Below are 23,754 nucleotides of genomic sequence, written 5' to 3'. Positions count from 1 at the left end.
TGCTGTAAAGTAGCATAAGGAGGTAGGTGAATTATTCCCAAGCACTCTTAAAAGATGATTTGGGAATACTGCAGTTTCCAGCAAGATATAGCACATCTTCATGTGTAAGTAAATTGACAGTCTCTCAGAGGGTGCTTTTCCTACTGTATTTTGAGCAGTTGGTACACTTGTACAGTATAGTGAACAGCAGTGATGTGAACAAGAAAATTGTAATAAACATTTGGAGATCAAAGCTTTCAAAGGCTTGTGGAGACTGAATGATATATGGACAAGAGTATTTGGTGACTCATGTAGAAAAGAAAGGTCTTAAAACTAGGACAGATGAAACTTGTCCTTGAGAATTTCTTTGCACAATGTTTTACTGAAATTTTATAGGTTACTCAAAATCCTGTAAACAAACCAAACAGAATGACCCAAAACCCAGAGCTCTAAGCCAAAACCCTAATTAATTATTTGCATTTACTTCTAACCCTGAGCATCCCAGTTCACATACATGTCGAGACTTCACCATTAAACTTTAGTAAATGGAAATTTTGTCCCAAAGACTTGAAAAATCACATTGTACTGACTTCACTGATAGTGAAACAGGGAGGAGGTGCTGAAATTTCTCTCTGCCTAACCTGACTGTAAGAATGTCATATTAGCCCACAGTGTTCAAAACTTACATAGGAGTTGTAGAAAAGTTTCTAGACAATACGTCTTTCTGTGTTATTTCCCTGAATGAAGAAAAGCAGCAGTAAAGATAGCTGAAGAAAGGGGACACATGGTGATCCCGGCAAGGGAATCTGGGTTTCTAACACAGATTGGTGCTGTTCTTGGAGAACTTCAGGTGCTATGTCGTGTATTAGGACCATTAGCTACACTGATGCTACAGCTTTTTGAGGGTATTTTCTTTACATGTTTTGATTCCTTCTGAGATTGCAATTCAGTGAATGAGAACCATATATGAGCAAGATAATGCTGATATCTACTTGGCAGTTTATTCTGCACTATAGAAAAATTAAAGTGTTTTGCAAGACCACAAGCACCTTGAAGCATTCTTAAGGATGAAGGAAACCGGCACCATGCAATTCAGTTATATTTAGGGTACTGGTAGCAGAAATTTAGTTTTATTGCTGCCTGTGGCTCAGAAGCTGTTATATTAGGTTGTTTATGTTGTCATTTTTCACATGCTTTAATATCTACTTATCACTTTGAAATCATGGTCTGAAATGCAGTGAGGGATTTTACTGTAACTTAATATAGCTTCACATGAAATTTTTGAAAATCTATGATAGCTGTGCAGTCCAAGGGAAAAATTCTATTATGTAGTTAATTCACAATGGATTTACGATTCCTTAAAAAACACCAAAGCTGTAACATCCAACCAACCTTCCCTCAAAATATGGAAGAAAATAGTCTTAAAGCAAGAGTGAGTACTTCTATCTACATAACTACGTAAGAGCTCAATGGACTTATTTTCTGAAACTTTTATTGTTTTCAGTTTAAAGAGAGGAATGTAAACACTGAATTCCAACTTGATTCTAACCACTATTACAGGAACTAAGGCCTAGAGTTCAACTTTCTTACAAGAAAACACAGTTCCAGTTTGTTCTGTGTTGTTTCTGCTCTTACAGTTGATCAGCCACCTTCATAATTCCTCAGCTGGAGAACAAAATGTTTTGGGTATAGGGCATTTTAAATTTTTTTAATATTTGGCCTGCTTGAGTTAGACAAAGAGATGAGGGAATCTGAAATTTCCCCCAGATCACTGTGTAATTATGCCATCTACTGCTGCATTTCTGGTATCACATCTGAATATTCTGCCTAAGTGAGACATACAACCACAGGCAACACATAGTGTTCTAGCAAAGATAATGGCTTGGCATGAGACAGCATTGTTGTGCTTCAAGTGATGTGTAGCTTTAAGCAAGACACTGAACACTGATCAGGTGTCTTCTGTTTCTTTAATCCTGTTCTCCAATGGCAAAGTTCACAAATGCTAACATGGAACGGCATCATGTCTTTATTCCTTTTCATGATTCAGCTCCAGAAAAGAGAGGTAATATCCAATTTGCAAAGAATATGTGCCATAAATTGGTGGTCTACTGAGATTTAAAGGTTAGCAAAACGCGGTTTGGATGGAGAAGTCACTGAGAATCAGAAAGGAAAAGAGGGTCCCTGCAGTTTGAGACATTTTGACTGTTGTGGCTCCTTTGATCCTGACTGGGTACCAGATTCCCACCAAGCAGCTTTATCACTCCCTTCCTCAGTTGAACAAGGCAGAGAGAAAGCAATAAAAGGCTTGTGGGTTCAGATAAGAACAAGGAGATATCACTCAGCAATTACCATCACAGGCAAAATTAACTTGAAGAAATTATTATAGATTTCTGACAAGCAAATCAGTAGAGTAATGAGAAATAAAAACTAAATTGTAAAACACCTCCCTCACAATACTCTCTTCTTCCTGGTCTTAATTTTAATCTCAATTATATCTACCTTTTTCCCTCCAGTGGCGCAGAGGCATAAGAAGGGGAGACTGCAGTTCATCACAGTTGTCTCTGCTGCTCCTTCCTCTGCAGGAGAGTACTCCTCACACTTTTCCCCTCCTGTGGTATGGGATCCCTCCCACACGAGGGCCTATGAACCTCTGTGAACTTCTCCAATGAGAGTCCTTCCCACAGGCTGCAGTTCTTCATGAGTTACTCCAGTGTGGGTCCCTTTCCACATGCTGCAGTCCGTCAGGAACAGACTGCTCCACTGACAGTCCAGTGGACAAGGCAGGACTCCAGTGACTAGTCGTGCCAGCACACCTGCTCCACCATGGGACCACAGGTGCTGCCAGGACCGTGCTCCAGTGCAGGTTTCCCATGGGGTAACAGCCTCTTTAGACAGCTAACTGCTCTGACCTGGACTCCTCCAGGGGCAGCAGGTGGATCTCTGCTCCACCATGAGCTTCCACGGGCTGCAGTGGCACAGCCTGACTCACCACAGTCTTGGGGAACCTCTGCTCTGAACCCTGAAGCATCTGCTCCCACTCCTGCACTGACCTCGGTGGCTGCAAGATTGTTTCTCTCACATATTCTCAGTTGTCTTTCCCAGCTGCTATTGAGGAGCATTTTCACCTCTTTTTCACTACATTATTGTAGAGGTGTTACCATTGCAGCTGTTGGACTTGGCCTTGGCCAGAGGTGCAGTGGCAGTGGTTGTCTTACAGCTAGCTGGAACCAATTTTGTTGGACATGTGTGGAGCTCCTAGCAGCCTCACACAGCCTCTCACAGAAACCATCCCTGTACAGTCCTGCTACCAAAACCTTGCCATGTCAACCAAACAAAATGTAATTAAAACAATTCACATAACACTTTCTGTAGGACAGGTACTCACCTCTATCCCAATTCCAACTCTTTTTACTTGATTATTTTATTTTGGATTTAATTAGGGGACAAATGTGATCCTCTTACTACCTCTCTGCCATAGAGAACTGCTCAGTCTGCTGTTAAATTGGAATAGTTCTAGGTGCTGTCTTACATTTCTAAAAGTCTAGGATGTTGAGACTTTTTTGTTGGCATGTGAGTAGAGCTTTAAACCTCTAGACCACTATTTTCTGTTGACAACGGCATCCGCTTCTTCTGATGTACATTTGGAGTTTTTTGGCTGCTTTCTTCTTCGTTCTTCTAGACTGACTATTCCAAGCCTTTGATTATTTTTATTGCCTTTCCAGCTGGTTCACATCTTTCTTGAATGAGTGCCCAGAACTGGGCATGACTCTCTAGCTGAGGGCAACTCAGTCACTTAAATGAATGAAAAAGTTCACACAGTTGACAAAACCTATTCGAATTATGCATTTCCTCCTGGATCACAAAATACACTGGTTAACTCCTAGATCTCTTTCTGCAGCTCCAGCTATGCACAGAGTAATGTGTTTTCCTATGTCTGTGAATGGATTACCTCTAAAGGTAGAGCTTTGCATTTGCTATTATTGAGCAGTGCCTAATTTCTGTTTCAGTAAGAATTCAGTTAATTCTGATTTGGAATTCTAACTCTGATTCTTATTGATATTACTTTAATAAATTTAGTTACCAATTTATTGTTTCTTTCATCCAGGTTGGTAAAGAAATACAGATAGACAGCTTGGGATAGACTCTTGTAAAATATCAGTCCATACCCTGATCTGGCTTGTCAATAACCTGCTGATACTTCTGCTATTTAGCTTGTCCTACATGTTGCTTTCTCTTAACTAGCTTTCTTAATTCTTACAAGAAAATAATTTGAAACAGTTTTGTAATCAGAGCTTAAAGTCAAGGTGTTAGCACTTACTTTACCCCACACTCAGGAGGATCTATGCCCTGAAAGGAGAAGTGCAAATAATTTGGTGCTGTTTGCACCTCTGTCGGCTTGAGCTTTGTTTTTTTTTCCAGAAATCAGAGGTAAACTCATAGAGCTCAGAGTCCTAAATTCTACCCTTTCTTTCCCCCTGTTTGACAGTTGTCACCAGGTGTTTTTTCTGTCTTGTTAATTTTTGGATCTTTTCCAGGTTTTTTATGAAATCTGAAGCATAATTTCCAACATAATTGTTCTTGAATTGCTTCCTTTGGCCTTTTGCAAACACTTGTTTTAGGACTGAAAGGTGGGACAATAAGCTGGCCACTGCTGGCAAGGAGGCAGCTCTCCTCTGCCCTCAGCCTGAGCACTGTCAGGCTGGCTCCACCATTCACAGAGGCACTGGCCTCAGTCTGGGCAACGGAGTATTTCAGCAGTGCTTCCATCTTCAAAACATCCAACATGCTCTTTGCCCTGCTGGAATTTTTACCTTTCTGTCGCTTGAATTGGTCATGTTAAACACTTCTCCAAATGAGGAAGGAGGCAAACTGGTATTGAATATGTCAGTCACTGAGAAATGCAAAGCAGTGCTTCCTCTTCACTGTGTGTAAATCCAGCTCTTTTGGTGCTTGTCTTTGTATTGAATTACTTACCAAATGAGTTTAATTTATCCTTAACTCTTCAAATATTGACATTTCTGTATTTTCTTATCATCTTTTAAAAAATTACTACTGGTAATAAAGAATAATATAAGCTAATTTCTACTCAGGGTTCTCTTTTTGAAATCACTGAAAAACTGAAGTAACCAAGTCAGTGTTTCCCAAGCCTTGCTTGTCTTTCCACTGACCTGTGATAACTTGCACTCATGCCCTTTAAAGGTCACCAGATCTACTCATTCCCTTCTCTTATGTAGACATCCATCCCACTAGTGCTCAGCAACCATGCTGTAAAGTTATAGAAGTCTGCTTACCTGAAGGCTATTGATTTTTTCACATGCTTTCTTTCCGAAGAACCAGAAATGTTATTTTTATTTTTATCTTCATCTAAGTATCTTCCCACCTTTATTCTCTGTCACTTCCAAACAGAGTTTCTGTCTCATATTTGTATTTAAATGGTCTCCCTTTGTTTGGGAAAACATTGCTATATCCTGCTCTGTTCTACAGTTAAACATGGAAATTAAACATTATTGTCATATTTGTGCCTGGGTGACACAGATAGTGCTCACAAAAAGCACCGTGAACTCTGACCTTGCCAGCCAAATTAATATTAAATTCTTTCAGTATCATCTTTTTTGTTTTTTGCTTGTATTGTTTAGCACTTTTTGGTTACTTGTCCTGTTCCATAATTAGGATGTAAAGCAAGTATGCATATTTGTGATATTATAAAGCTACACTTTTTATTGGTGTTTGGTGTTTTTTCTAAAAAAAAGAGATATATTATTCTAGATTTCACATCCAGAAGATATCAAGTCTTAATCTATATAGTAGCTATAGGTATAGATTCTATACCATTGTGCTTATTCTCCACATATTATGAATATAATTGTTCTTTCATTCTTTCAGGGCCCAATGTCAAATCTGTTTGTAACAGAGTACTAAAGAATATTGAATTGGAAAAGGAGAAATATATGACTGAATTATTTCCTTGTTTTTGTAAAAAGTGTTTAAAGGGTGTTTATCTTGTTATTACTGTGCAGTAAGAAGGGCAGAAAAACAGGTATTCTTGTTTCCTGCAAATTCCACACAAGCAATGAGAAAGAAATAAAGGAATATTCAGCTCTTCACTTTGTGATTTTGAATTCAGCTACTGGTATCAAGTGCAAGAGTGCAATTTGCAGAGTTTGGAAAGCCTAGTGCTCTGCCAGACCAAGATATGGTAAACCTGTCCCTATGGCCATGGAAGTCACAGTGGCTAGAAAAAAAGGATTAAAACATGAATCACAGAAGCCCCTCTGACCTTGCTATCTACTACATAAATTAAAGACAACACTATCTCTTTTAATACAATCAGGATATATACATATATAAATATATTTATGCATATATAAATATATATGTATTTATCTTGACTACATGAAAAAATGGTCCTGCATTTGATTTGTATCAGTGACTTGCTCTTTATGCACAGGATCTGGATACAAAGCCATCTTAAAAAAACCCACAGGTGCTACAATTCAGAGAGAATGCTTATTTTATAGAAACATGTACTTCTAATAACTTTCCTGGTTTGAATATTTTTTAATTTCTTGTGAAACCTTAGGAATATCTTTACATGAAAATGCTATAAGCAAAACCATATTGAAATCTGTAATGTTATTCACTTGTGCAGCAATGAAGGCAAGGGGGGAAGGGAGAATCAAGGGATGGACATTAGAGTATTATGTGTTTTATGCATGGATGTGTTTGTACATTATATTCATGTTTGTGTCAAGGAGTGCTTCTGTGGCTTCTGGGAACTGTAATCTCAAACCCCCATAAAATACAGGAAGAAATCTGTGAATTTCTAGAGCAATGAAGTGTGTACATATGTTGATATGTTTAATTCATATTAATTTGAATGGTGGCTTTTGGTAAAGACATAACTAGAAAAAATGTGAGGACACACACTGAGGAAGAAACAAAAACACAGGAAAAAGGTTGACTGAAGTGCTGATGTGTGTTTTTCTTAAGCAGTGTATTGGCTTTTCCCCTGCCTTCTCTAATACTGTGTTTTTTTCATGTCTGCTGGCTGCCAAGATATATATTAAGCAAAGTAAGGAAAATATGGAAGTTGCTCAGTTGAACCTATCAATAAGCTGTTAGTGGCTTCAGCAGATGTAGGGATTATTTTTTTCCCATTCATCCAGATCAAATAAAACTAATATATTTTCTAGTCATCATGAAGCATGCCTGGAAACTCACTGCATTTTGAGACATAAGCAGATTTTTTTCTAACTTAGTAGGAACGTTTTTTAGTTAAAAGATCTTTGAGTTGCTGTTACCAAGGGTTACCTATGAGAGTTTATTTCAGTTCTTGTTTGTTTCTCTAGTTGTTCATTTTGCTTCTTTTTAGCAAGCAAGTAGTAGTTGAAAGTGTTATGGTGGTGCAGCTGGGATAACATGAGCTTGCTTTCTTTCAACACTTAGCCTACATGACAGTTGTCTCTCAATCTGTTCACTCTTAATCACCTGCTTCATACAGAGAAACAGAAAATTACATACTGCTTTGTACATGAGCATGCATGGGTGTGAAACCCACATTCTCACTTCTAACATGCAGCCACTTTTTGTCTATGAGCAAAGGCAACCTGTTGAACATCTATGATTCTTTCTTCCTCTTCATTTATTTGCCAATTGCTCTCCATAATTGAAGGAGGATATGAATATGCGCATCAAGTTTTTCTGGTTGTTTAGACCCTTTGTTTCAAAATATCTAAGTATATACAAATTTCTCTCCCTCATATTTTTAAAATAGACATTGAGACTGTTTGCATGGGGATGTGGGTCACATGATATTTTATGAAAAGTCTTTTGCTATGATTTTTCTCCTATTCTAGCTGAGAAGCCTCAGAAAAGAAATGTGAACAATTAACTATCTGATGGCTGTGGAATGTGGACTGGACATTGTTTACCAACAGATGCATCTTGGATTGGTTCATGTGAGTTGTTTTTACTTAATAACCAATCAAAGATACATCTGCGTTGGACTTTGAGAGTCACGAGCTTTTCTTACTCATTCCATCCCTCTCCTTTTTTTTCTAGCCTTCTGATGGATCTTATCTCTCTATTCCTTTAGTATAGTTTTAGTATAGCATTTAAGATAATATATATCATAATATAATAAATCAGCCTTCTGAAACATGGAGTCAAGATTCTCATCTCTTCACTTGTCCTGGCACTCTCGAACACCACCATAGATGTGTTTGTCTGTATCTGTCAATGAGAACTGAATTACAGAGCAGGTTGCTCACTTCAAAAGACAATAGATACACTAAGGTCCAGTTTATGGACCTTTTGCCAAGGCAGTGGTTTCTTACACCATTACACCAGTGCTAGAAAGCTAGGAAATGAGAAATTGCTTGATCTTTTAATAAAAATGCTGTCTGGTTTAGTGGAAATTAATACAATTGTTCTGTGAGCTGAAAAAAATTTACAAGTCCACAAGCTGATGAAACTGTGAGTCAAATTTTAAACCACTTGAGGAGAAGATTGTTGCTTTTCCTCATGTGGTCAACCTTTCAGCTCCAGCTTGTCACTTAAATAGAAATAAATTCTTTCTGCTGCCTAAATTTTGAAGTTTTGATGTTTCTGTATTGACACAAAAGAGGTCACAGCAGTGTGAGCAGCCCAGAACCTTTTAGAACTGGTGACCAGTGAGTCACTCTGGGCTCTGGTTCCTAAGAGGGGTTTGCCTTGAAGAAAAAGGCACTTCCATTTCCAAAGAAGTCAGATTAAACTGTTCCAGTTTAGACTGTGCTTGAAGCTTGAAAAGTAAAATGGCCAACCTTCCTAAATTTATAGGCCATTTGTCAAAACTGCCCATTTGCCATGGACTAGTGACACAGCCATAAAGGTTGCTCAAAGCTGTTTTTAGCTTCAGCTCTGGGGCCACCTCACAAGAGTGAGACAGCAATTGTTGCTTCCTTTCCTGGTGGGCCTTCCTCTTGCATATACTGCCTAGGTGTCAGAGTTGTGTGTGCTGGTGGGTGTTAGTTCTGGGAACCTAGTTTTCTTGCTTCTGAGGGTGTTTGCCCAGCTGGGATTGCCCTTTGGTACTGCTGAGTAGCCCTTGCCTTCCTGACATCTTTTCATCTTGACATGTTTTGGAGGAGGGAGAGTAAAATGGGGAAATTAGTGATGATATAGACTGAAGTTACCCATTGTTTAAGTATTGATGTTAGTAGAAAATGATGTGGAAAATATAAGTAAAACCTACTCTAGTAGAGGTCTAGGTGTTTTTTTTCTTTATTTTGTCATTTATTATAATGGGTTGTATTAAGACTCTTTTTTTAACCTGCTTTTGCAACCATTCTGGTCGGTAACTCAGTTTACTACTTTCTTATCAAGAAAGATAGAATACCTGCTACTGTGTAGGATAGGCATTAGCGTGAAGTTCAAGGAGTAGGTGAGATGTTGCAGCTGTGCAATTGCACACTTGTGGGCTGTACTGATGATCTAGTGTGCATCCTGTGTTACAGCGTGAAGTTACAATGTCTGTGCTTAATTTCTCTCCCAGATGACGAATGAGAGAGTACAAGTTGTTCAGAACATTGAGATACCCTTATTGTGTCTTCCTTCTGAAACCTGCCACTAAAAAACTTGGAAAACATGGACAGCTTGGGACAGCAGTGCTTACAAGTGCTCCATAGATACTGAAAAGCAGGAGGCTTTGATTTATGAAAGAGACTGAAATAGAAATGGAAACAAATTCGTGAACTGAAATGTCCTGAACTTTGGCCCTCTTCATTCTTCATGCAGTGCATTAGTGTTTAATATAAAGGTTACTTTGTTGGTATCCAGGGTAACAGCAGAGATGACCAAGTGTGTAGAGTGATTGCCCCATCATGAGGTAACTTTAAGTTAGTTACTTATGATAATCAAGCTTTTTTCCTCACTTTGATGAAGTTATTGCTGAGCTTTTTTGTTGTTGTTTCTGCCTTTCATGGGAAATGGAAAACATAGTTTAGATTTTCCCTGTTTTCTGGATAGACAATATTTTTTCTCTGGCATTTGTTGTTTCAAGTATCTGAATCTGTCTTTGATGCTGAGAGTCAGCTAGTGACAGGATTAAATCCTGAAAAGTCAAACAAATATTCTGTAAAATCTGGTAGCCCTTTGACCTTTAATAGAGGGTGCCTGGTGTCCCCTTACTAGATTTTCACTTGTCTGTTCTGCCTTTGGTATTATTAAAAAGCAGCTTACTTGAACACCTGCATATCAGCCAGTAATTCACAGAGTACCTCATTTGAGTGTACCAACAGACAAAGCCACTCTGCTTCTTGCTGGCATGGTAGAGGTGAAGTGAGTAATCTGTAGTAAATGCCCTGTAAGGGCTAATGGACATTGTCTGATCTTGGAAGTAAGTATTCTTTTAATTAAGATAAATCTATTGGATTTTTAGGCAACCAGTTTAAATAAAATTGCTCTTTTGTCTCATGAATGAGCAAAAAAAAAAAAAAAAAGTAAACAGCCTTTGTGTTTTATTTCCCCGAAGAATATAGATTGTTTTTATAATTTGAGAGAAATAAAGTGAAATTCAAGCAGTAAGAACATGACATGCTACAATACATGTTCAGTCTTCTCAGTGTTGTTTTCTCTTATGATAAAAGGGTTCAGATCATACAAAAATTTGAATAAACACTAAGGGACAAGGCTTGGCCATGCAAATTAGCTGCTATATTATTCTAAAATTATTTGAGCTGTGTGGACTGTAGACAATTTGTTCTTCACCTAAAGCAGCCTCATGACCTGCAAAGACTAGAATTTGAATATTATAATCTGGATTTACTTAACAAGATAATTAAATATTTGAAGTCAGTTAAATAGAGGATAGGATGGATTATCTCTCAACATTTGCAGATTTCTGCCCTTCTATTTGTATGCATGGCTGAATGTTCTTAAATTTTTTGCTACAGCTCTCTTTCAGATTTCATACCTTAGCTTCTGCCATAACAATTAGGACTGTGAGGAGCTTTTTGTTGTCCTAGAACTGAGGGAAAAGAAATTATGAAATGCTGAATAAGATGAAATGGGTTTAGTACTCATTGCACAGTAGAAAAGCACTCATAAAAGTTAATTAAGCTCAGGAAAAAGACAGCAAGATAATTAAGATTAGGCCTAATTTTACACGGCAGGAATTCTGTGATGTTTTCCAAGGGACATCATGTAGAGAAACTCCAGGCTTTCAGTCAGATTCTCAAAAGATTGTTACAGATGATGTTAAACAGCAAGACAGACTAAGGTGATGAGGCATATTCTTTCTTTTACATTGCTTTAAAGCTAAAATTCTGCCATAAACCTAAACAAGGACTAAATGCACAGTTTAGTATTACTGGCAGTGAGGTGTCTGAGGGAATCTGTTGCTAGAAACCAGTAATTATTAACACAAAAAACCCCTGGATTCATTGATTGCTTCCTCTGCCAGACTAAAGTCTGCCCTGCTGTACTGCAGTCTATTGTGTTCTAGAAAAGTATGAGAAGGATCTTTTGTTTAAATCAGGCATGAAGCAAATAAATGTGGTCACTTTCCACAGTGATCACTTTATTCCCATTGTGCACCTTAGATGTAATCTGTAGTATTCCATGCGCTGGCAGTGTAACTTCCTGATACTGTTAGGTAAAGAAAATCCATACAAAACCTAATTACCATCTTATCCACTTCAAATTTTTATTACTAGGAATACTAGGTATACTAGAAATCTTAGAATTGTAAATGAGGAATAAATTACATGAAACTGTGAACTCTGGTGGTTTTTTTTGTGGTTTTTTTTTTTTTTTTTTTTTTTTAATGCTTCTACTAATTGAATGTGGAGCAAATTACTCTCATTTCATATTAAGCTCAAATAAATTGTTTAGACACCAGTGCTGTATTCTGTATGCCTAGACTCATGCACCAGAACTGTCAAACTTTCTGTATTCTAGGTTATTGATCCCCGGAAATATTTTATAGTTTGTTTAATATTTTAGATCCAGTAACATTTGATTATATTTATTCTGTGTTTTCTTGTGTAATCAAAGGCCTTGGTTTTTATGTGTGGTTTTTGGTTTTTTTTAATTTTTTTTTTTATTCATATGCCCTTCCTAGGGAAAGAAGTATATTGGTAGAAATTGTGGGGATATTTTATTTTGTTTTAAAAAATACCAAGACTATCTAAAGCTATATGTACTAGATATATTCCCTCATATCTTCTCAGAGATTAACAACAAAAGTTCAAATAAACATACATAAAAATTCATTTTTTAAAATCAACTGGATTACATAAGAAATTGAAAATGTAATGATGTGATGATGCCTAATGAGTAGGTTTAATACATGGTGCATGCATGTCAAACAGACAGGAAAAACTGAACAACCCTGAGGCAGATTAAATCCTCCCTGTGATGCCAGTATTGTGTCATGGATGTAGATTACAATCAAATAATGTAACACATCTGCCTGTCCTTCTCAGATCTCAAATATGGAAGTTTCATAATACTGCTTTGACTGGCAGCTTATGTTCCTGCATTCATGGTTGCATGTAGCTTTTACCTGTCATCTAAAAATATTTTTAGTTGTCAATATTTAGGGAAAACCATGAAAAGATGACTGAAATGATTTCTTGAAAGAAGGGAAGTGGGTTTTTGGTCAAAGGCATCCACCTTTCTGTAAAGGGGACTTATAATAAAGATGGGGACAGACTTTTTAATAGGGCCTGTAGCATTAAGACAAGGGGTAATGGTTTTAAACTGATAGAGTTTCAGGTTCAGACTATGTAAGGAAAACATTTTTTCAGTGAGACAAAGCATTTATTAAAGAACCCAAGCCTTAATTCATTTTTACTTGTAAAATAAAAAGCTCCACCAGCAAAATGTCTAAAATTAATTTGGTATTTCACAAGTCAGGGCCATCATTTTTATAGTATTAACTATATACTTCAGATAAAACAAAAAACATGGACTTAAGTATTAAAACAGGAGCAAAACTGCTGCTGGATGATCTTCTCCACAGAACAGAGTCTTCATATGCTGTGCATAGAACAGCGCAAGCCTCTGTGCTTATTCAGTGCTTTGAAATCCTGCTGAAAGCATTGGATCCTTTGTTTCAGTAATATCCACCATTTTTAAAGTTCACTTATTTTAACGTCCCTCCTTGCTTTGGACTGGTTATAAGTAGACTGTTTTAGAAGGTATAATGTAATTATTTTTAGCAGCTGTGTTGAAAGCCAAAACATGTTTGCCTTCAAGGAGGAGCTGGATCTGGTGATCCTTAGGAGTCCCTTCACCTCATGTTATTCTATGATTCTTTAATTCTCTGATTCAGCAGCAGAGCTCCTAAGGCAAATGTAATCACTTCTGAAGTTCAAAAACCTAACTGAGCAGCTCTGATATATCCTTCAAGTGCTAATATTTTAAGGTCCTTTGTATGTGCACACTGCATGCCCTTATTTTCTGGTTGTTGATAACTGTACTATCTCTTTTATTCTCTTAACACAACGGAACACAGCTAGATGAAGCTACTGTACCTTGCTTACATTTATTGTATTAAAAGCTTTGTATTGTATTATAGTACAATTTGTGTTGATATCGCCATCCTCATTCTTTTAAACTCAGCGATAAACCTCACCCCTCTATTTAACAACTAAACTTTTCTTCTCTGCATCTGAAATCTTTTCCTTTTATCGTAACATAAATCTTTTCCTTTTATCTTATCATTGAATGAGGTTTGTGGGTTATTTGAAGTTAGACTTTTTTTGATAGCTTTTTTTCCTTATAGTTTTTTAAGAATTTGTTTAGTTGGGTTTGTTTGTTTGGGTTTTTTAGGTGGATATTTAGTGTTTTTGAGGATGTCTGAATTGATGTCGGCTACTTACTAGTGCAGATGTTTTATGTGGGTTGCTGGTATTTTTCATGGCTGCATATGTTCATATGAGTGGATATATTTATGGTTTAGAAATAATATGCACCCATTCACTTAACCTGAAACCTCAACTAATCCAACTCCACAAAGTTTTTTGTTTCATATATGCAGCTCTTTTCCAGAACATAATTTATCTTCCGATTTTTTTTCCCCTCCTGAGATCCCTGGAAGGTTTTTTGTCACCTTTTCAGTCTACACTGTATTACAGAAGCCCAGAATGGGTCAGGGTGTGAGACCACAGTGAGTCACGTGGTCCAACCTCCTCCTCAAGCAGGACCACCCCACGGCATGCGGCACAGGACTGTGTCCAGACAGTTCTTATATTTCTCTGGTGAGAGGGAGTCCACAATCTCTCTGGGCGGTGTGTCTAACTTGGATTTTGTGTACTTCTGCACTTATCCAGGCTTGTGTCTTGGCACTGAATGTTTTATTGAGACTTGAAATCAGACTTCATAAATCAGACTTCATGCGTAGTTATTTTTTTCAAGGCTGGCTTGACACATTTATTTGCTTCATGCAGGTGTTAAAAGGTTAAAATTCTAGCTGCTGACTCAAAAGTTTTCGATTTTGTCTGGCTGTGGTGCTGTGATAGAGTGAATGACTGAATTCCTGTCTATGGGGTGTAAACATGCTGCTAGCAAGCAGCCATCTGTTGTCAAAACCACTTGCTTTCTAAAGTATTGCAAACACTTGTCTTGGGTTTATGCAGAACATCTGCAGGTCACCATCTTCCTCAAAATCTGAATGAAGCCTCTGTTGTAGTGTTTGGAATACTTTTGCTGTGGTGGTGGTGAGGGTGGTCATGATCAGCCTTGCTCTCAGGCAGAGAGTGTGTGTTACGCTCACAGCAGAAACAAAACAGGGAGCACACATGTTCATCTCAGTTAAGCTTTTGCTGCTAACGTAGTGGCATGTGGTTAATATAATTTGTTTTCTCAAAGGCTGGGCCACATCACTTGGTGTTGCCCTGCTCCTGCCCCAAGAGTGAGTAAACATGAATTAGTTTCTGAATGCTCTGGGTGCCTACACTCTTTCAAATCTTATTGAAGTCAGATCAGCAGTATTTTATCATAGCATGCTGGGTAGATCCCTACTGACTTCATATTTTGACTTAATAGGTTGCAAGTTAAAAAGGGGTTATGTGTTTAATGGCTGAGAAGCAGATTTGTATTTCTGTTTTACTCATTTGCTGCGCTACTCTGGCATGCAGAGCCTTGACAAGTCTGTCAGTCAATGAAGTACTCCATTTCCCTCTCACTGAAACTGAGAATGCTCTCAATTTCCAAGAAATATTTGGCTTTTGCTGCTTTTGCTGTGTTTCCTGGAATGTGTCACAACTGTATGCTGCATATCTTTGGTTATGTTTGGCAAATATCTGTAGTAGGCTTGAGTTAAAAGTCAAATCCAGCCAGAGCTGGTTGGCTATCCCAAATCAGCTTAAAATAATTTCACAAAGGATTCTGTATCTCAAGGACTTCAATGCTTTAATGTGTAGTGACAGATTTTGCACTTGATGATAGATACTTCAGAACATTCAATAGCTGATCCTTCTTAGAATATTTGATGCAAATAGTCATAGAAAATAAGTTTGTGTTTAATCATCTTTATTTTGGTTTTGCTTTGTTTTTTTCTCTCTGAAGTCATGGAACTAGTTCAGTTCATTTGCTTTATCTTTATTTTCTGTTTTCCCAGGGGTGCTGATCCTCTTGGCCTGCTGTAGAACCATTTTAGATCTAAAATGATAGTTTTATGTAAAAAGTGTAATGTTCATCTCTGGCACTGTTTACTGCGCAAACCTTGGGAAGTGAGAACATTACATTTTCAGACCATTACCAGAAAGTTTCTTTGGAGCACTCTTTTGTGACTAGGATCTGTCTTAAAAATGTGTGTTCTTAACCTTTCAAACACTGTCTAGTGTGTCCATGGCTCTCATTTTCCTTTTTTGAATATTTCTTTGACACAAATGACTTAACAGAAATTACCCATATTCTTTCTTTTTTCCGTTTGGTTTTTTCCATTACTCTCATATCAGGAAAGGAATCAGTGGTCTGGATGCTGTATTGCTTAGTGTTTTTATCTGGTTTAGTGTGCTTATTGGCAGGATGCTCTGGTCCTGTAAATCTGCCATAATAATCTGTACCACCTGGCAGAATGAGCTGAGTGCTGGTGGCTTTGCCTGAATGTCTGTTCATGTATCCTATGGTTTGTGTCCTTGTCCTGCCTAAAATTTTAGCATCCTCACCAGAATTTTGCAAAGGATTTGCATTATGCTAATGCTGCATATGTAATACTGAGTAATTTTATATTTTCTCTCCTCTTTTGTAGCTATTTTTTTAGCTTCTTGGTTTTACTCATGCCCCACTGACTGCTTGGCATTCAGCTAACTCTGCCTATTGATGCCTTGTCTTTGCATCTGATACTAGTCTGGATTCTGAAAACTATTTCTTTGTGGTATTTTACATTGCATTACAGTCATAAAGTGCAGAAACTTTTCTATCAGATGTTGTTTTGTCTTCAGAGTATGTGATTTTTTTTCTTTTACTGCAAGCTTTAGCACACTGACACAGCTACCACGTGGTCCAGTAGGCAGGGCATTTTTCATGTTCTTTACACCAGCTCAAGACATTAATTTTGTTCATCTCTCTAATTTTGCATTTGTGTGTGGGTTTTTTACATAGTTTCTACTTTATTTTTGCTTTTTCTCTATGATTAATGAATATCCTCTGCTGATGTGTTTCATGCTATAAAAAAATAGCTTTCAGCTTGTTTTGGAACAAAAAGTGTTCTTGGTAGTCTAATAGTCTATGTATTTATCCCATGTCTGAAGCGGATCTTGTACTTATGAATATCTTTTAGTTTGCTTTCATTTTTCCCCCCCGGTTCAATGAAATAGTCACATTGTTTTAATCTGCAGATTTCAAACTGTTTAATCCATAGGACCTTTGAATTTGTTTTCTTGGTGAAAAGATTCTGCATCCCCGCTGTGTTCTCCTCTTGCTTCCTGTCTCAATACTCTCCTAGTTTTAAAAATATGCAGGATCATCTCTAATTTGTGAAATCTTGCTCAGTCTTCAAATGTAAATGAAAAACCATCAAAGGTATTGTAACAATTGAGACCGTATTACTTTTCTCTCTCTTTTTGTTTCCCCCTGTAAAATCTCATCTTCTTTCTTCCAATTGCAAAGCTCCTAATTTTAACACGTGGAACTTATGCTACCAGCAAATTGCAGTACTGGGTGTTTTTTCCTTTCCTATCACAGGCACTAAAATTATTCTTAGGATTGTTTTTGTGGGTCAAGCTAGAGACCTCAGATGTCACGAACTTCCTCCAAACTGGAAACATTTCTGGTTTACTTGCATGTCTAGCAAAGAAACAATACAGCTTAATGATGCTCTTGGGGGCTATTTTTAGGTAGAAAAACAAGTATTATGGAGAAAGAAGCTGATAGAGGTTTCAATTCCTGTATTAAATTCCTGAAACGAGAGGACTGTTCCAGTAATAGTATGCATTTTCCTGAGAATTTATTTGCATGTATTCATTTTTAAAAACAGTTTACTTCAAAGCTTTCTAACGTATAATTAAGATAAAGATGAGGAAGTATATGAAGATCAGGAAGAAGTGTAAAGTCAAACAGTGTCAACATATTTTTGTCTGGAGCTCAATAAACCTTTAATAGTATGTTACATTATATCATCAACTAATTGCTTGATTCCAGCCCAGAGTTAAAAGTTGGAAGGAGTATCACTGCCATCAAGGTTATTTTTATTTCTGTGTCTCTATTATCAAATCTTGAAGCAAAAATATAGAAATTGTGTAAGTAATTATTTTCATAAGAGTGAAGATGTACAAAAACATGTCTTTTCTCTAGGTCATTGACAAAATGTGGCTCGTTCATTTGGCCCACTTATTATGCGTGATTATAACTCTGGTTAGTTAAGCTTGTAATTTTTCTGTTATTTTTCTTCTGAGTGCCTAGCATTAGTGTTAGTAAAATGATGACTTCAATGAGTGTGGGATTTTTTTAAGAAAAAAGAGTGCTGTGTTGATATGTATCACAGAAAACATTTAATATTAATTTCAATAAGAAGGTATTCTCCTTCTGAGCTATATAAGATCACACTATTATCATGAAGTTTCCATAATTAAATATTGACAGTGCAACTTTTCTTTTAAATAAATCTGTCCCTGCAGCATCTCTTTAGCTTTTGCAGTCATTTCCACGATATGAAAATGTAACCAGGAGTGTGTTTTCTCTGAGATGTTGTCTTTTATGCAAATGACACTAGAAATTTCAGGCTGAAGCATGAATGTCTGATGATTTATCTCCCACTGTGATGATTTATTAAATTGCAAAATGAAATGCATAATTGCTAATGAAAGTGACTCCATTTGAATAATAATTAAAACCTAAAACCTGTATTTTCATCAGAGCTGGACAATTTCTTCTCCTGAAGTCTAATAAAATGAATCCATCTTTACTTCCTTGCTGGCTGGCACTTGCATACGAAGCAAGAATAATAGTTGCTCTGCATATATATATATGTGTGTGTATTTTACCACCCCACATGTACACTAAGGCGGTTGTATGTGTTGTATGTGTTAGTAATTTAGATATGACAAAGATCTTGGAAACAGTTGTGCTTATACTCAGCCATACTGGAACCAAACAGGGTTATGTGTGCTTATACTTGGAGAATTTGTGCCTAAATATTTTGTGTAACTCAGTTCTACTTAAGCAGAACTCAGCTGTGTGTAAAAGATAGGACAATTGAACACAGTGTAAGCTCAGAGATATGTGTTTTGCATGCTCAGAAAGTATAATGAGTTTCTGGCAAAAGTGTTCAGTAGAAATAAAACATTTTTTCCCTGTAAATACCTGTTTAAATGTTTAGGGTTTTTTTATTACTAAGGGCCTTTCTGATATTTGCCTTCTAGCTGGGCTTGGTAGACACATTAGGAACTTGGTGATATGGGTTTTTGTGCAGAGTGATACTTGAGTGCAGGATCCCAGATGTCCAGAGTATAAACACGAAAGCAACCCAAGTACATACATAGGCTGATGCTGCCAAGATTTCAATGACCAACAGTGCTTTGGTGGTTACAGAATCACAGAATCACAGAATTAACAAGGCTGGAAAAGACCTCTAAGATATTCCAGTCCAGCACTAGACCTTACAGTTCCTTATCAACTAAACCATGGCACTGAGTGCCACATCTAGTCTTTTTTTAAACGCATCCAGATGTGGTGAACCTATCACCTCCCTGGGCACATGGTTTCAGGGTGCAATTACTCTTTCAGGGAACAATTTTTTTCTAATGTCTAACCTAAACTTCCTTCGGCACAGCTCAAGTCAGTGTCCTCTGGTTCTGTCTGTTGTTGCCTGGGCAAAGATACTGACCCACACCTGGCTACAACCACCTTTCAGGGAGTTGTAGAGAGTGATAAGGTCTCCACTGAGTCTCCTTTTCTCCAGGCTAAACAACCTCAGCTCCCTCAGTTGTTCCTCACAGGGCTTGTATTCCAAGCCCCTCACCAGCCTTGCTGCTCTTCTCCGGATGCCCTCGAGTGTCTCAAGGTCCTTCCCAAACTGAGGGGCCCAGAACTGGACACAGCACTCAAGGTGCAGCCTCACCAGTGCCGAGCACAGGGGAAGGATGACCTCCCTGCTCCTGCTGGCCACACTATTCCTGATCCAGGCCAGGATGCCCTTGGCCTTCTTGGCCCCCTGGGCACACTGCTGGCTCATGTTCAGCCAGCCGTCAACCAGTACCCGCAGGTCCTTTTCGGCCTGGGCACTGTCCAGCCACACTGTCCCCAGCCTGTAACCTGCAGGGGGTTGTTGTGGCCAAAATGTAGAACTTGGCATTTGAACTTCATATTGCTGGACTCAGCCCATCTCTCCAGCCTGTCCAGGTCCCTCTGCAGAGCCCTCCTACCCTCCATCAGACCAACACATGCTCCCAGCTTGGTGGCATCTGCAAATTTGCTGATGGTGGACTCCATCCTCTCACCCAGATCATCAGTGACGATGATAAACAAAACTGGGCCCAGCAGAGACCCCTGGGGAACATCCCTGGTGAGCAGCCACCTCCTGGGTGCAGCACCATTCACTCCCTGGGCCCGGCCATGCAGCCAGTTCCTAACCCAGCAAAGAGTGCTCCTGTCCAAGCCATGGGCTGCAGCTTCTCCAGGAGTGTGCTGTGGGAGATGGTGTCAAAGGCCTTGCTGAAGTCCAGGCAGACACATCCACAGCTTTCCTTGCATCCACCAGATTGGTCATCTGATGAGTGAAGGGGGCTTTAAACTAGATTTATAAGGGGAGGGCACCTGTCCATCCCAATCCTGCCAGTCAGGGGCTGACACCTGTAATGTATGTCCAGAGAAGCACAAAGGCATTCCAGATACTCCAGCTAGCAAGCTGGCTATAACCAGAGCCTAGGGCCTGGCTCAGACACCTTTGTATGAGCACACATATTATGGGGAACACACAGGAGGAGCTAGAGATGTGGAGGTTTATCATTGGCATCATGGAGATGTGGTTGGAAGGCTCCTATGACTAGAGCATTGGAATGGAATGTTTTAGGCTTTTTAGGAAGACATGCTAGGGGAATGAGAGGGGTGGATGACTAGCTGGAGAGTATGGAAGTCTTCCTGAGGAAACATGAGGTGATCTTGTGGGTCAAGATTAAGGAGAAGGAAGGGACAGGGGATATTATGATGTGGATTTGCTGCAGACCACCTGATCTGGGGGTGGTGTGGATGAAGTGCTCTACAGGCAGACAGGAACAGCTTCATATTTGCAGGCCCTGATCATCATGGAGGTTTTCGATCACCTGGAATGTCTGTTGGAGGGACAACATGCACAAGCAATCCCAAACTATATGGTCTTTAAGGTTCATTCCAATCACTTGACAAACTGTGATTCTATAGTTTTGATCATAATTTCATACATTTACCATGATCCTGTGCACCTCAGAAGTCATTACAACTTCCAGTGAGGAGTCCTTTAGAAATGGAATATCAGTTTCAGACATTTATTGCAGGTTGAAGAACAAATTCTACAGAAAGATGGAATATATAGGAGACGTCTGGAGACCCACAAGTATTGTAGGTATGATTTCATTCATATTTCTAAACCAAAGTATAATAAGACATCCAATAATAAGAAGTCTAAGGAAGATCTTAGACGAAATACAGGCAGACAGATAATCTTTGTGTGCTGATGAAGCAATGCTGATTTAGCATGGATACATGAGCAGATACTAAATATAACCAGGTTTTATGCAAATCAAAGCCCTGGTGCAGCACTCTAATGACAATTGAAAAGAAAAGAGCTCATTCCCCTCCAAATAACACTTAATTCCAAATGCAGTTCTCTTATCAATGTAAACCAGCAAAGGTGTACATTGTACCCAACAAAACCACTGCATTACACTTCTAGCTATCATGTTACTTTTTTCTACTATTGCATTTAGTTGATCTATGTCCTTTTGGAAAAGAGTAGCCTATTTTCATAGTGCTATTTAAACATATTCATTGACTAGAATATGTTATTTTGGCAGCAAAGTTTATTAATTGACGAAATGAAAGGAAAATAAATATTTGGTGTCTAAAATCCATTTATCAGAAGAGAAGTAACACCTGAACAAATTCACCTAAGTAATACATACACCAAGTCTAAATCTCCTACTGGTGTTTTACAGTAAATAATAATTTAACTATAGTCACTATGGATATGCCTGCACGACCCCAGCTTTAGTAACGACAAAATGTCATCTGTTTTTAACAGAAAGGTGCATTAAAGGAAAAGCACTATTAGAAAATATATCCTGGATGACATTCATGGCACCAGTGAACTCCATTAAGGCAGTGCAGTAATTAAAAATTCACTTCAGAGGAGCTTATTATTCCTTAATTCACAGTTACTCCATCTATCAAGGGTCTTCTGGACCCAGGCATTATGAAAACATGATGCCTCCATTACTTGCTAAATTTTTGACTTAAATCTTCAAAGGAGATGTAAAATTTTCCCAAACTGTGCAGATAAAAATAATGAATAAGAAAGACTTAGGAAGCATTTAGAATTCAAATAATTAGACCACAGTGGATACTTTCAAAATATTAGCAGCTATGCCAGTGTAAAAGAAAAATCCTCATTAAGTTGTGTGCCAGGTTTTGCAAAAATAATATTTAGTTAACCAGTCACTTCTAAAATTTTATTAGTAGTAGTGTGACTTAAGTTAAAGTTAACTGTGTTAAGAAAATCTGCATTCATTAACACTTATAATTCTAGAATTATGTGAACTAGAAGAAATGTATATCTAAATTTAAATATTTCCTGATGATTTCCTGATGGGCGGATATTACAGGCTTTATATATATATATATATATATATATTTTTTTTTTTTTTTTCTCCTTGTGTTTATTTGGGTTAGTTTTTGGGTTTTTTCCCCACTTTTTTTTTTTTTTTTTAATTGTAGACTTCCAGCATGGGAAGTATCCTCTGGCATACTTTCACCTGGAGTGAAATCCACCTAGTTCATGACACAGAACTGGGTTTTGGACTGATATTTTCATAAACCCATCTAATTTAATCACATAATCTTTTACAACATGAAACGGTCAGCTTCATAACTATCACTCTATATGCTTTTTTAAAGTGTATTACCTTTTGTTTGAATTGCATTGAACATGGTAAGGAGGAAGGCTGCTTGTAAAAGATTGCACAGGAACCTTGTGGTACTGAATAATTAGGCAGTAGAAAGGCAGGTGGTCGTGGCCTTTCATAGCTCATCCAGAAGGCCTCAGCTCCTCCTCTCTCCAGTCAAAAAAAAAACCAAAAAAAAAAAAAGGAAATGGTGAAGATAATTGTCTTAAATAAGTGTAGTGGATAATATCGCATGAAGTGTTACAAAGCTGTTCAGGTTTCAGTCTGTGGGAATTTTTCAGTCTGGAAGAAATTTTTCTCCCAAGTTTTACTCAAAGTTCCCAGAATAATGAAGGCTTTTAAGCTTAACAAGTTTTTTAGTCTCCCTTTGAATAGGCTAAATTGTGTTTATGCCTATGAAATATCTGGTCACTGTTTTAGTATTGTTAACATTTTGCTAGATAAGCAGAATCGAGTATAAGTCAAGACAGCTGATGTACTTTGCTAGGAGTGAAAGATGCCTATGAAAAAGGAAGGATTTAAACTTAGATCTCTGGTTATCTTAGGGATCTAAGTTATTAGGCAGGGAAAAGGATTTGCTTTACTAATGATTTTACATTGCATGAATTAATGTGTGTCTAATGAATTTGATAATTAGTCCAATGCTATTAATCTTTTAATGACACCACATTTCTTGGAATCATCTGTCATACACTATGATCTGGTATCCTGGTTGCCTTAAGAATTGCACTTGACAAGTCAACAGCAGCTTAAATATATCCTGGGAACCTGTTATCAGGAGATTCAAGTGCAGTGACCTAAATCTGATTTTTGTTTGTTTTGCAGCTGTGTGTTTTTGTAGTGCTAGCTTGACAAAAAGTTCTTATTACAACTTATTTTTTTCTCTCACCAGAATCATCCCACAGAAGGAACCCCTGAGGCTCAGATCAGGATGCAGATCACTTATCTAGGAGAGGAAGGCCCTGTATATTAAAACAAGCTGGTTAGTGGCCCACTCCTGCCTTAATATTGTTACTCTTTGGTTTTTATCCTTCTTCTCAAGGTCCACAAATACATCAGAAAAAACGTGAGGCAGTGAAATATTAGGATTTTTCTGTGGTTATCTGAGTGACCATTTAACACAAAGTGTAACACAACATGGTGACAGGAACCTTTTACTTGCAACAAGAAACAAAACAGCTACAAGGAA

The 23,754-nt window shown here is 37.9% G+C and overlaps 1 long non-coding RNA gene across 1 annotated transcript in view; it reads left to right on the top strand.

Annotated features, from left to right (window-relative positions):
- LOC135290749 (uncharacterized) overlaps nt 1–23,543 on the top strand; it is a 31,022-nt gene extending 7,479 nt beyond the window's left edge. Inside the window, exon 3 of the long non-coding RNA XR_010353532.1 lies at nt 23,458–23,543. This is a non-coding gene — a long non-coding RNA (uncharacterized LOC135290749). The remainder of the gene's footprint in view (nt 1–23,457) is intronic.
- Nucleotides 23,544–23,754: the final 211 nt, after the last annotated feature.

Source organism: Passer domesticus, chromosome Z (assembly GCF_036417665.1).
Source record: "Passer domesticus isolate bPasDom1 chromosome Z, bPasDom1.hap1, whole genome shotgun sequence".
Taxonomy (NCBI): domain Eukaryota; kingdom Metazoa; phylum Chordata; class Aves; order Passeriformes; family Passeridae; genus Passer; species Passer domesticus.
Note: the sequence above shows the minus strand (reverse complement) of the source record. Positions and strands in the feature narration are given on the sequence as shown.